Below are 13,665 nucleotides of genomic sequence, written 5' to 3'. Positions count from 1 at the left end.
GCCCTACCCTGAGCGTGACTGAGGTTGGCATCGTAACCTCCCGATCCGCCCTGCTCTGTGCATGACAGGGGGCGGCGCCCCAACTCCCCAATCGGCCCTGCTCTGAGCCTGACCCGGGGCTGCACCTAGGGATTGGGCCTGCCCTCTGCCACCCTGGGAGCAGGCCTAAGCCAGCAGGTCGTTATCTCCCGAGGGGTCCCAGACTGCGAGAGGGCACAGGCCAGGCTGGGGACCCCCTCTCCCCCCCGAGTGCACAAATTTTTGTGCACCGGGCCTCTAGTTCTATATAATAAAAGCCTAATATGCTAAGTGTCCAGTCGTCTGTTCACCCAATCAAAGCGTTAGATGCTAATAATATGTTAAGGCTCCTCAACCAGTCACTATGATGTACACTGACCACCAGGGGGCAGATGCTCCGACCGGTACGTTAGCTTGCTGCTAGGGTCTGGCCGATTGGGACTGAGCGAGACTGACCAGACATGCCCTGGAGCCCTCCTGTGGTCCCTCCCTGGCTGGCCAACCTCTTGCGTCCCTTCCCAGCTCTGATTGTGCACCAGTGGGGTCCCTTGGCCTGGCCTGCACCCTCTCGCAATCTGGGACCCCCTGGGGGATGTCGGAGAGCCAGTTTCGGCCCGATCCCAAGGGCCAGGCCATGGGACTCCACTGGTGCATGAATTTGTGCACCAGGCCTCTAGTTTAATAAATAATAGCCTATACTTGTAAAGAATTTTTATATTTAGAAATATAACCCATGGACATTTTAGAATTTTTAGACATTTTAAAAAATCACATTTTTTAAATATCACACCAATCTTATCAGAAATCTTTTAAATATTGGAAAGCTGACAAGCTCAAAGTAGTGGACACAAGTTTTCCAAAATTCTGCTTTTTAGTTGAAAGCTTACATTTTATCATTGGTCAGAGATACTATTAATTGTTATCCTTGAATTGGTAGGCGCACTGTATTTTTGAGAAAATATCTGCCAAATATGCAATTCTCAATCAGTAGTTTGTTTGTTTTTTTCAAGTAAAAATTGTATTCCATGAAAAAAGCAGCTAATTTAGCTCACAATTCTTGGGATATATTCCTAGAAGTGGGATTAACAATAATAGTATTAGTGCTTTCCCTCAAGACAGTGATTCTGTTTTAGTATTTGACAGAAACACTTTATGTATACTGTACTTTCCATTTTATAAGAATATTAAAAGGTGTACTTAATGGTTGAGATTTAACAAAAAAAAAGTGAAACTGCCTTTTTAAAAATGTGATCACCTAGTGGTAATACAATGACTAGTGTGGTTTGGTGACACAGCTTCAATTCATACAAAGGCAAAAGCCTTTGCTTCTGCACCATCAGTGGAAATATCAACATGGTAAAAAAAAAAAAAAGGCAAATAATACCTTAATATTACTATGAAAATAGTTTTAAACTCATAAATTCCCTGAAAGAGTTTCTGGAGCCTCTGTGGGTCCAAGGATCACATTGTGAGAGGATTACAATGTTACACTATAATAGTGCAACATTGGAAATAATCCAAATGTCCAAAAATAGGAACTGGTTAAATAAATGATGGTACTTACGCAGAATTATGTGATAGAATATAATTTTATTAAAGTTTATGTTACATGTAAGCTATTATATAGTATTTTTCTATTTTTGGTGCCTATCTAATGAGAAAAGCAACATTTCTCAAAGGAAGTGAAAGTGCCATTTTGAGCCTCAGTATTTCCATATAGTTGGTGACTTTGTGATTAAGAAATGGGAAATTAGCAGGCGGAAGAAGGCAGTTACTGGCCTCTTCCAGTCTATGGGCTTTCTGTGCAATAACTTTGAACTTTAATTATCACAGTAAAAGGAATTGGCCTTGGTTTCAATAATTTTTATGTGCTTTATAGTAATATGGCATCTCTAAAGTGAACTATCTTTTGCAGAAAGTCAGAAAATTTTTTTGTGAGAGGCATCATTGAACATAGGGTGCTTTGTGCATGTTATTTAAATTTTTTTCAATTTTAATTACAGTTGACATATATTAGTTTCAAGTGTACAACATAGTGACTAGACATTTTTATATCTTATAAAATGATCACCCTGATAAGTTTAGTATCCATCTGACACCATACATAGTTATTACAATGTTATTGATTATATTTCCTATGTGTACTTTGCATCCCTGTGACTGTTTTTATAACTGGCAATTGCACATCTTAATCCCTTTCCTCTTTTCACCCGTGCCCCCAAACTCCCTCCCATCTGACAACCATTAAAATGTTCTGTGTTATCTATGAGTTTTTCCCCATTTTGTTGTTCATTTATTTTAGAATCCACACATAGGTGAAATTATATAGTATTTGTCTTTTTCTGACTTATTTCACTTAGCATAATATCCTGTAGGTCAATCCATGTTGTTTGCAGATGGCAAGATTTCATTCCTTTTTATGTCTGAGTTATATTCCATTGTATAACATATGTACCATCTCTTCATTATCCGTTCACCTATTGATGGACACTTAAGTTGCTTTCATATCTTGGCTATTGTAAATAATGCTGAAATGAACATATGGATGCATATGTCTTTTTGAATTAGTATTTTAGAATTCTTAGAATAAATACCCAAAAGTGAAATTGGTGGGTCCTTCTTTGTCTCTTGTAATATCTTTCTTTTAAAGTCTATTCTGTCTGATATAAGTATTGGTACCCCAGCTTTCTTTTTTTCATTTCATTTGCATGAAATATCTTTTTTTCGTTCCTTTACTTTCAGTCTGTGTGTCTTTAGATCGGAAGTGAATCTCTTTAAGCAGTATACAAGTCTTGTTTTATCCATTCAGCCACCCTATCTTTTGATTGGGACATTTTAATTCATTTACATGTAATTATTTATAGGTATATAGTTATTGCCATTTTATTCATATTTTTGGTCGTTACTTTTCTCCTTCTTAAAGAGATCCCTTTAACATTTCTTGTAATATTGGTTTGATGGTGATGAATTCCTTTATCCCTTAGCTTTTTCTTATCTGGGAAGCTCTTTTTTGTCCTCCAATTCTAATTGATAGCTTTGCTGGGTAGAGTAATCTTGGTTGTAGGTCCCTGCTTTTCATCACTTTGAATATTTCTTGCCAATCCCTTTGGCCTCAAAGTTTCTGTTGAGAAATCAGTGACAGGCTTATGGTAGCTCCCTTGTAGTTAACTGGTTTTCTCTTGCTGCTTTTAAGACTCTCTCTTTGTCTTTAACCTTTAGCATTTTAATTATGATGTGCCTTGGTGTGTACCTCTTTAGGTTCATCTTGTTGGGACTCTCTGCACTTCCTGCACCTGTAGGTCTATTTCCTTCACTAGGTTAGGGAAGTTTTCAGTCATTATTTCTTCAAATAGACTTTCAACTTTTTGCTCTCTCTCTTCTTCTTCTTGTACCCCTATGATGTAAGTGTTGGTGTGCTTGATGTGGTCCTAGAGGCTCCTTAAACTATCCTCTTTTTTCATTTGGCTCTTCTAATAGCTGATTCAGTCCTCTGCTTCATCTAATCTATTGATTTCCTCTAATCAAATCTTCATTTCAGTTATTGTATTCTTCATTTCTGACTGATTCTTTTTTAATGTTTCCTATCTCTATTTTTGCTTTCTATAATTTTGTAAAAGTAATCATTGAGTATATCTACTCTTCCCCTAAGTTTATTGAGCATCCTTATAACCAGTGTTTCTAACTCTGCACCTGGTAGATTGCTTGTCTCTATTTTGTTTAGTTCTTTATTTAGAGTTTTGTTTTGTTTCATTTGGGTCATGTTTCTTTCTTTTTTTGGGGTAGGGGTCATGTTTCTTTATCTTCTCATTTTGGCTGTCTCCCTGTGTTCGTTTCTATATATTAGGTAGAGCTGCTATGTCTCCTGGTCTTGGTAGAGTGACCTTGTGTAGTGGGTGTCCTGTGGGGCCCAGTGGCACAGTCTCCTTTGGCATCTCATCTGGGTGCTCCAGGTGTGTCCCTTTTGTGGGTTGTGTGTGCCCTCTAGTTATAGTTGAGCTTTGGTTGCTGTTGGCACTTTAGTGAGAGGGATTGACCTTTACGCTGAGTGACTATAGTGGAGGAGCTATTGGGCAGATCTGACTCCATGGACCAGGAGTTGCTTTAGCAGGGCCTGCCAAGTCTAACCTCTGGTGCCTGCCAAGTCTAACCTTTGATTGTGTTGTTTGTGTAGGTGGTTGGGTGGTGCTCTGGTGTGGTCTGAAGCTGGCCACTAGGTATGTTGGTTCTCAGATCTCTTGAGCAGCTCTGGTATAGGCCAAGGTCAGCTGCTACTTGTGCCCAGCCTGGGCCACCTTGTGTGATCTATAACTGATTTTAAAAGGGTTGTTGCTTGTGCTGGTCTTAAGAGATGCCTGGGAGAGGCTAATTTGCAAATGGAGGCAGGCTGCCACTAATGCTTGGTGCTGTGAGGTAGGAGGTACAAGATATGCTCAGGCTAGTCACCACTTGTTTGGGGTTTGTGAACCTTTAAGAGATTTTAGGAAAGTTCACAACAGGAGCCAGGGCTGCCCATTTGTATGGAGAAGTTGCTGGAAGTGGCTTGTGTGGACCCGCAAGTTGGGTGGGGCCGGGTCTCAGGGAATCACCAGGGTAGGGCTAATGGTATAAGCCAGGTTGATAGAGACTCTGATTTGGCACTTGCCCGAGCCAGCTGGGTGGTGGAAGGGCTCAACAAAGTAACAATGGCATCTGCCAGCACCTCTCTTGGGGAGAAAGTTGCTCCTCCAGTCCTCGCTCTGACACCAGACAATTCAGTTCCTCCTCATATATCCCTGATGCTTTTCCAGCTGCTGCCCCAGTGCTGGAGCTCAGAACAGGTGAGTTTATTCGGAGGTACATCTGTTGAGGGCCCTTTAAGAGGAATGCCTGGGACTCCAGTGGCCCTCAGTCTCACTCAGCCATAATCCCAGGTAGTTTTTAAGTCAGAAGTATGGGGACTTCTCTTTCATGCACTGGAAACCTGGGCTCTGCATCCTGGTTTGGAGCTGGGGCCCTTTACTCCTCATGGGGGACCTCCACATCTGAGATATTTTTTCCAATTTTTAACCCCTACCTGTGGGTGTGGGATAAGCTCTCCTATTGTCTCCACCTCTCCTACCAGTCTCCACGTGGCTTCTTCTGTATAACCTTAGTTATAGTAGTTCTGTTTAACTAGACTTCAGGTGGTTCTCATTGATGGTTGTTCGGTAGTTTAGTTAGAATTTTGTTGTGGTGGGAGAAGGTAAGCACAGTGTTTATCTACTTTGCCATTTTGACTGGAAGTCTGCTTTGTGCATCTTCTATATTTCTCTTTTTAGAAGCCTAATAATCATGACTTATCTTTAGTAATAATATTTTTCTAATCACTAAGTTCTAGAGAATGTTTAATGTTTACTTCCTTTCCAAAATAACCTTTGTATTTATTCAAAAATTTACATCTTAAAGAAACTTGTTCAAGTATGCTGGAAGAATATATACAGTATGATACTAATTATATAAAGTTTAAAATATACCATGCAAAAACACACACTTATGTATTAAAGCATAAAGAAAAATAATATAAAGATTTCAGATTTAAATTAGAATAATTAATTGTAACTACTGTTATATGTTTTAGTTTGAGAGGCAGTTTGAAACAATTTGTATTTAGAAACAGAAGATTTGTTGTGTAAATCATTTTATTCAAAATGTTTTACGTGAACTTTCTTAGCTGAACGTTATATTTGATCTTTAGATCTATGGATCAAAGACAAATTTGTGTATTGTTAGAGGATAATTTACAATCTGTTAATTTTGGGAATACACTGAAAGGAAGATGTAGTACTTATCTCCCCTTGATAGAATACATTAATCGCACACCATTGTTAGCATATTGGATTGTTGAGACGGTGTTGGACACAGGTTCAATGTAACTGTTCTGAGACTTCTCACCCTGTAGGGTAATTTGACTATCGGAACCAGAGGCAGTGGGAAGGAAGCTACTGTGTAAGGAAAATGGCTACTTTCCTCAGGATTCAGGAACACTTATTCCTAGAGATTTGGGACAGTTAAGGTAATAAATATGAGCAGAAAGAAGTACTCTAAAGATATGCTATGAAGGTACTAGTAATAGTAATAACTTTTACGCTCTTAAAAAGAATGAATTAGATCCTTCCATTGAAAATTACTAGGTAAAAATGAAATTCTTTTCAAAGCTATTCATTTAAGAAATGTTACTTATTTTAGGAGCATGTTGCCATGCTTAAAGATGATTATTAGGTGTATATTAAGTTCTGTTTAGAAAAGAGAGGTCCCAGGAAGCTCAACATAGGCTTAGGTGCAATAAAATATTGATTCATTTTTGGATATTGATTAAGAGAGGAATTGCACTAAACCTGGTGAAATTATAATTGTTACAACTTACAGCTTAGGTAAGAATTGACCAGTATGGATGGAGAATGTGGTTGCATTGTTCCCAAGTTTTATGGAATATGAGGTATAAGTGATGAGTTGAGGTGATTTCTTAAAAATTATTAGTTTGGGAGGCAGCTAGCATAATGAAAAATGAGCACCTCTGTTTTAGTTGTAATTAATTGGAAATTTACTTAAAATGCCTTAATAGTGGAATTCATTTATTAAAAAAATTTAAAATAAAAAATTTTAAATTTTATTTTTTATTGAAGAATAATAGATATATAACATTATATTAGTTTCAGGTGTACAACCTAATGATTTGATATTTGTATACACTGGAAATGATTATCACAATAAGTCTAGTTACCATCTGTCACCATACAAAGCTACAAAACTTTTTTCTTGTGATGAGCATTTTTAAGATTTACTCTCAGCAACTTTTAAATATTCACTACGATATTATTGACTATAGTTACCATGTTATATATTACCCATGACTTATTCACCTTTTGAAAATAGGCTTTTATTTGGTTTGTGTGTAGTTGAAAGTTGAACATAAATGAATAAATGATGTGAGTCAAGTTTGGGATACACAGGGAAGTGGGCAAAGGAGTAGAGATATAGTTTGTTTGGGGGGATACAAATTATCATCAGAAGAGTGCTGACAAGCCCTGGTAAAAATGACCAAAGATCAAAGAGGCAAGCTATCTGTTCTGCTTTGTTTTGAGTCAGTTGCTTAAAGGCTTTTTTGGGGGTGGGTAGGTGGGGGTGGTACTTATCTTTTTTGAGAGGTAAGAGCAGGGGTTGGGAGAGTGGTCAGGTGTTACTTATCTAACCAGTTGGGTCAACTAGTTTGAGGGATTATTCTATTATTCAGACATCAGATTTTTTTTTTTTTAGTCAATCTTTATGATTTTCAAGTCTTAATTTGTAAGGTACTTACTATTAAGGACACTTTTTCATTAAACTGGAGTCTTTGTGTACCTTATGAACTTGGATCCCAACTTTAAAATATCTTTTTTATTTGTTGTTTTCATAAACACTCTTCACCATTTGTATGTTTCTGACACCATATGTTGACACATTTTCGTATAACCTATTGGACTATTTATAAAACAAGACATAAAGATGTAGCAGAGAAGGCAGGAAATACTTGACATTTGTATACCATATCTTGTTCTCTGCTTCCTGTCAGTTAAACCACGATGAAAGGAACAGAGACACAGATGTACATTTGCTGCTTTAATTTCTCATTAGTGAGACCAGTTAAGTATAAAGCTTGTTTCATTAAACTTTTGTCACTTGTTAATTCTGGGTATGTTGTAGGCTTATTTTGTATTCTATGGAATGTATAGATTACAATTAGATGTATTATATATAGAAAATATAACTTTTGCATAATTCAGAATGTGTTTACTTTTGTGAAATTTTTATAGGCTGTAAAAGATTGGCTGTTTGTATATGGTATATGTTCAATTGAAATTCTAAGCTAATATTTTGATCTTGAAATTTTAGTATTCTAAGCATTTATTTTTGTATTTAGGTGTATCAAGATTCTTTAATACTTTTAAAGCATTTTATGGTACAACTTTAAGGTAATGAAAGGAAGTCATAGGGGTTGACTTAGACAATAAAATATAATTAGTAAAAGCAGAACTAGGATTTTCTTTTTTTTCTCTCTCTCTTTTTAAGTATGTTTTTGTTGAGTTTTTGGAGGAGAGGAAGGGACAGGGAGATAGAAACATCAATGAAATGAAACATCGATTGGCTGCCTTCTGTACATCCCCTAGTGGAGGTCGAGTTTGCAACTCCCGGCTTGTGCCCTGACCTGGAATCAAACTAGTGGCTTCTTGGTGCATGGGACAACACTCAACCAGCTGAGCTACACTGACCCGGCCAGACCTAGGATTTGAATGCAGTTCTTCTGATGCTAGATCTTGTGTCCTTTTAGAAAGAAAAGGTTTGTGGGTTTTTTTGTTTGTTTGTTTTTCATTAAATTGCTATTTCACCTGTTATTCAATGATTTAAGCTGTTAAGTATACCTTTGCTCCTTCTACCTGGAATGTTCCCCTGCCCCCACTACTTCCCCCTCACATCCTCTCTACTTTTAAAAAATAGATGTTACTTCTCCCTAATGAAATGGCCCACATATAATTTTTTCAAAAAGTTTTCTCAGGTTCTCACAGGTATTTCTTCCTTTCTCTCTACTCCTTCATCACTTGATTGACTTATTTATTTACATTGTTCTGTAGTTATCTCTTTACATATTTTTTTCTTTTTTAGGCAGTGAACTACTTTATTTTTGTATACCCAGTACCTAGCATATAGTAGATTTCATAAATACTTATTGGATGACTAAATGGCCCAAATTTCTTTTCTTCATTTTAAAATCAACAGGCTGATTAAAGAACTGTAATGTGGCTCTTTTCTACAGTATTTCTTTATGGTTTAATTGTCAGAAATAATTTCATTTTGATTTCTCTCTTGCTTCTGCCCTCCCCTGTTTGTTTTTGCTATTTATAGAAATCTAGTATCTTAGTGAAATTATTAGTGTTTCCATCCTAGTTAAAAGTGGTGATTTTATAGGGTATCCCCCCAAAATGTATATACACTGTAACAGCTGATAGCTCAATTTTGAAAATGAAATGTATTTTAATAAACACTACCTTTATAGTTACTCAAAGTATGTATATATATTTTTTGGGGACACTCTATATATTGGTCCACTGGAAAAAAATGTAGCTGAGAATACTTTAGTTTCTTAGATTGCTGAGCATCCAAAAAGTATTTTGTCTTTAAATTAATCTGAAGAAAATGTCTAGATCATTATTGTAGTTCTGATTTCTTCACTGAATAGAGGGAATGATTCCCTTTAACACCTTTTGCTTCTCCCTATATTATTCTCTGTTCTTGTTTCTAAGTCTTATGTACCTCAGTGATTTTTGGCTTGTAAATTGCAGTCTTATTATCAACAGAGCAAGATTTTTTTGCAAGGAAGACTTTTAGACTTGCCTATTCTAGGTATATGTTTAAAAAGTTCATGTATTAATAGTTTTGCCAGCTGAAAATTGATGTTACTATCTTATTTCTAAAAATAAAATTTAAATGATCAAATGAAAAATAAAGTCAAATCTAAGGATTTAAATATGCTTTTTAAAGATAGAAGTAAAAATTATAAAGCTATATGAATTTCATTTTTAAGGAGTTTTAAAAGAATCAACTAAGTAATTCTTTTGTTTATTGAAGCCTGATTTTGGCTAGACATGTGGAAAATAGTTCATAAGGATTTTTGAGTGCCCTTTTCCATGTGGGCTTACTGTTTTTGTGCCATTTGTTGGTGGTGTGGGTGAATTTCTCTGTTTGATTAAGAAAATACATGTGCATGTGTCAATTGAGGATAGTCAGTGAAGCGTAGAACTCGTTGGTTCTAGCAAGTGAGTATATCATGTGAAATTCTATAAAATGCTAAAAAAGACATTTGAAAACACGAATTTTTTGCCATTTTAATTAAGAATTTTGGTAAGTATTTTTTATTTTTATTTGGAGGGGGCACCCGGATATGAACCGGGGACCTCTTGATTTGCAGGGTAAGTATTTTTTTTATTAACAAAAGTAAATGACCTTGGATCACGTGGCCTAATTTGACTTTCAACACAATGTACTCTCAATATTCTCTTAAATGATGTTAGATAATAATGAACATATAGAAAAATGTAAGTGTCTTTTCCTCCCAAGAAGTTTGTAATCTTAAGAGATGGGGCATCTGTACTAATAATAGGGTAATATGCAAATTGGTCAGGACGCCATCACAGTAACAACCGATCAGCAGGCTGCGTGTGCAGCAGGTGTGGGTGGGCAGAGACTTGAAGCGTTGGGGACGGGGGCAGGGCAGAGCGCGTCAGAGAGGCCTCTCTGCCACAGCCCCGGCCAGGGGTCCGCAGGCGCGTGGAAAGGCCCCTCCACCACTGGCTCGGCTGGGGGTCTGCAGGCGCGTGGAGGTCCACAGTGCCCTTTTTTTTTCAGGCCTCCGCCATGGCCCAGCCCGGGTGTCCGCAGGCGTCCCCCTGCTCCAGCCTACCTCTTTGGGGCAATCCATTGAGGAGCCCCAGGTGGATGGGCAGGGCCTACCTCTTTGGGGTGATGGATCGTGGGGCTCCCGCATTGTGACAGGGCACAGACCAGTCTGGGGGACCACCCCCCACCTCGAGAGCATGAATTTCGTGCACTGGGCCACTGGTAGTAAATAATGACTGAATAACATGGGAGAATAAGCTTTGTATCCACTTCTACTGTATTATGTGATGGACTGTGATTGCCCATAGGGAAAGACTATGTATGTCTTAGCCACTGTCTCTTTCCTATCTGGTAGACAGGTCCCTAGTGAGTGCTTGCTAAATAAATAAAAGAATATAAACAGCACAGATAAGATTTTCTGAAGGCCATCCAATATAGGAAAAGACAAATACAGGAAGAATTTTCTCTTCTTCTTTGAAGTGTTTATATTTGTAAAGGGGATATTAAAAACTCCCAATATACTTAATTGTTGTTGTTAAATTTCAATTCATTCAAAGTCTGATTAAAAATTAAAGGGAACCCTGGCCAGTGTGGTTAGAGCAGCTGTGGGCAAACTACGGCTCGCAGGCCGGATCCGGCCCGTTTGAAATGAATAAAACTAAAAAAAAAAAAAAAAGACCGTACCCTTTTATGTAATGATGTTTACTTTGAATTTATATTAGTTCACACAAACACTCCATCCATGCTTTTATTCCGGCCCTCCGGTCCAGTTTAAGAACCCATTGTGGCCCTCGAGTCAAAAAGTTTGCCCACCCCTGGGTTAGAGCATCGGCTGTGAAACAAAGAGTTGAGGGTTGGATTCCCAGTCAAGGGCATGTAACTGGGTTGCAGATTCGATCCCAGCCCTGGGGGGACACGTGCAGGAGACAACATGTGTCTCTCTTACATTGATGCTTCTCTCTCTCTCCCTCCCTCCCTCCCCCTCTCTCTCTCTCTCTCTAAAGACCAATGGAAAAAATATCCCCGGGTATTAACAACGACAACAACAAAAATTAAAGTGAAATAGGGGCCCTGAGGTACCTCTAGGTCAGTGGTTCTCAAATTCCTAATGCCGCGACCCTTTAATACAGTTCCTCATGTTGTGGTGACCCCCAATTTCATTGCTACAAATTGAACATAATTAAAGCATAGTGATTAATCACAAAAACAATATGTAATTATTTATGTATTTTCCGATGGTCTTAGGCGACCCCTGTGAAAGGGTCGTTTGACCCCCAAATGGGTCGCGACCCACAGGTTGAGAACCGCTGCTCTAGGTTAATCAACATTGTCTGGAGGAAATCTGCCTTTGGATTTAGCTTGATCTATCCCACCTCCCTTCAGATTTCCCTTTCCCCTCTCCTTATGTGCTTACATGATGTCTGAAAGGTAAAGCATTTCTCCCACAGCTCTTACTCTCTACTATGGTAGAAAAGGTCATATTTCTGTGTCCAATTGTCAGGGTTTGAGAGACCATGGGAGATAGACTTGGAAGGAGACTGGCAGAAATTTATATTCATAGGTTGTGAGATAACAATCTGTATTGTCTGAGAATCCCACATTTTAAATGCAGAATATTTTGAGGGGGAACATACTGTTCTGATTAGGATCACTAGATTAGAAATCCCATGAAGGCAAAAATTTTGGTCTGTTTAGTTCACTGCTGTATTCCTAGCATTTAGAGTCTGGCATATTTTAGGTACTGAGTGGGTATTTGTTGAATGGATGAATAAATGAGTGAGCATGAGCTGAAGTCAGACAAGTACTCAAACTTCCTCTGAACACCTGTGAATTCCTTTGGCAGATATTTATCAGGGACCATCTGTGTACGATAGGGAAGTATGATGATGACCATGACAAAGTCCCCGACCTTATTTTGTTGGCTCTTTCAATCCTTATATCCTCATATATATAGAGTGAGGTGGATATTATTGATGTGAAGATTAAATGACAGATATGGTGTAGGGCCTGGCACATGTAAATGGTAGCTGTTACTTTCTTCTACATATTTATTTTCTAACTTACTATCATCTCTTATTTAAGCTCCTTAAGGATGTCATGGTTTTTTGTATCTGCAAAAACATCAGTGGTTCTTAAAGTAGTATATATGTTTTGCTTTGTAAATTGTAAAACACATGTTAAACATTAGGTATTACTAACGAATGATAACATAAATGAACTTTATCGTGCTGTTGTACAATTTGTGGTGCTGTCTTTATATTGAAGTATTTTTTAAAATCTAATTAGTGCCTGTTATATCAACAAAGGCAACTTTGAATTCTTAAATTTTCCAAGAGTAAGGCAATGCCATAAAGCAGAAAATGCCTCTAATGAAGCATCAGGTTTAATGCAGCCTTAATTGCTCAACTAGATACTTTCATCTCTCTAAACATCATCCTGGAAGAAAGTAAAAATTCCTTGAATGTTGGTGATAGCAGTCTCTATCTTTTAAGAAACTTTTATTTGTCATGGATATCACATCTTTTTCACTGAGTAACTATATCACCATTATCTATTCAAAATATTTAATACAAAATGACAAGATACAATTATCTATAGATGCAACTAGTTCTTGTATTTCAAAGTTTCACTAGTATCCAAAGGGATGTATGGCAATTTTGATGTTCAGCTGAATAACTTGTAAGAAATGTTATATGGTAATGAGTCATATCTTTTTGAAAATCTTGTTTTTGTTTCTCCTTTCTAATCTGTAGGCAAAGAACAAAAACTAACGAATGATAACATAAATGAAGAGAGTTATCAAGTAAATTAAGTTAGTTAAGTTATATTTGTTTGTTTTAAATAAATTTTCCATGCTCTAGGCAGTTTAAAGCCATTGTTGATATCTCTATTATAAGTAATTAATGAAGAATTTAAGGAGGGCAGTATACACTTGGTGGCTAGAGGCTATCAGTGTAGCAATAAAGCTATGGAATGTTTGTTTAAGCTGTTCTCATCATTTTTGGATGGTAGTTACCAGATCCCAACAGTGACTTGCATTGGGCTTTGTAAACATAGGGACCACACTCTGTTGCAATATGATTTGAAACCCTCCAGGAACTTTCCACTTCCCAGAGCAAGGCTAAATTCCACTGCCTGACTTTGAAGGTTCTCCATAATTTAGTTTTGCTTTACTTATTTAACCACATTTTCTACATTTCCCATTATCAACTCCTAGCTCTTGTCAAGCTACTATCTCCAATCTCTCCTCTCCTCCCTCTC

General features: G+C 37.5%; 1 protein-coding gene across 4 annotated transcripts in view; it reads left to right on the top strand.

Annotated features, from left to right (window-relative positions):
* The window catches only part of ELF1 (E74-like factor 1 (ets domain transcription factor)), a 131,424-nt gene that overhangs the window by 41,374 nt on the left and 76,385 nt on the right, over positions 1-13,665 (top strand). The window contains exon 1 of one of the 4 annotated variants that reach the window (XM_014549727.1): positions 12,263-12,427. The exons of the other annotated variants lie outside the window; for them this stretch is intronic. The gene's annotated coding sequence lies outside the window, so the exon portion shown is untranslated. Of the gene's footprint in view, positions 1-12,262; positions 12,428-13,665 lie in introns of those variants that run through there. 4 annotated transcript variants of the gene reach the window in all.

This window comes from Myotis brandtii, unplaced genomic scaffold (assembly GCF_000412655.1).
Source record: "Myotis brandtii unplaced genomic scaffold, ASM41265v1 scaffold569, whole genome shotgun sequence".
In the NCBI taxonomy this organism is placed as follows: domain Eukaryota; kingdom Metazoa; phylum Chordata; class Mammalia; order Chiroptera; family Vespertilionidae; genus Myotis; species Myotis brandtii.
The sequence above is the reverse complement of the archived record's forward strand: the minus strand, read 5'-3'. Positions and strand labels throughout refer to the sequence as shown.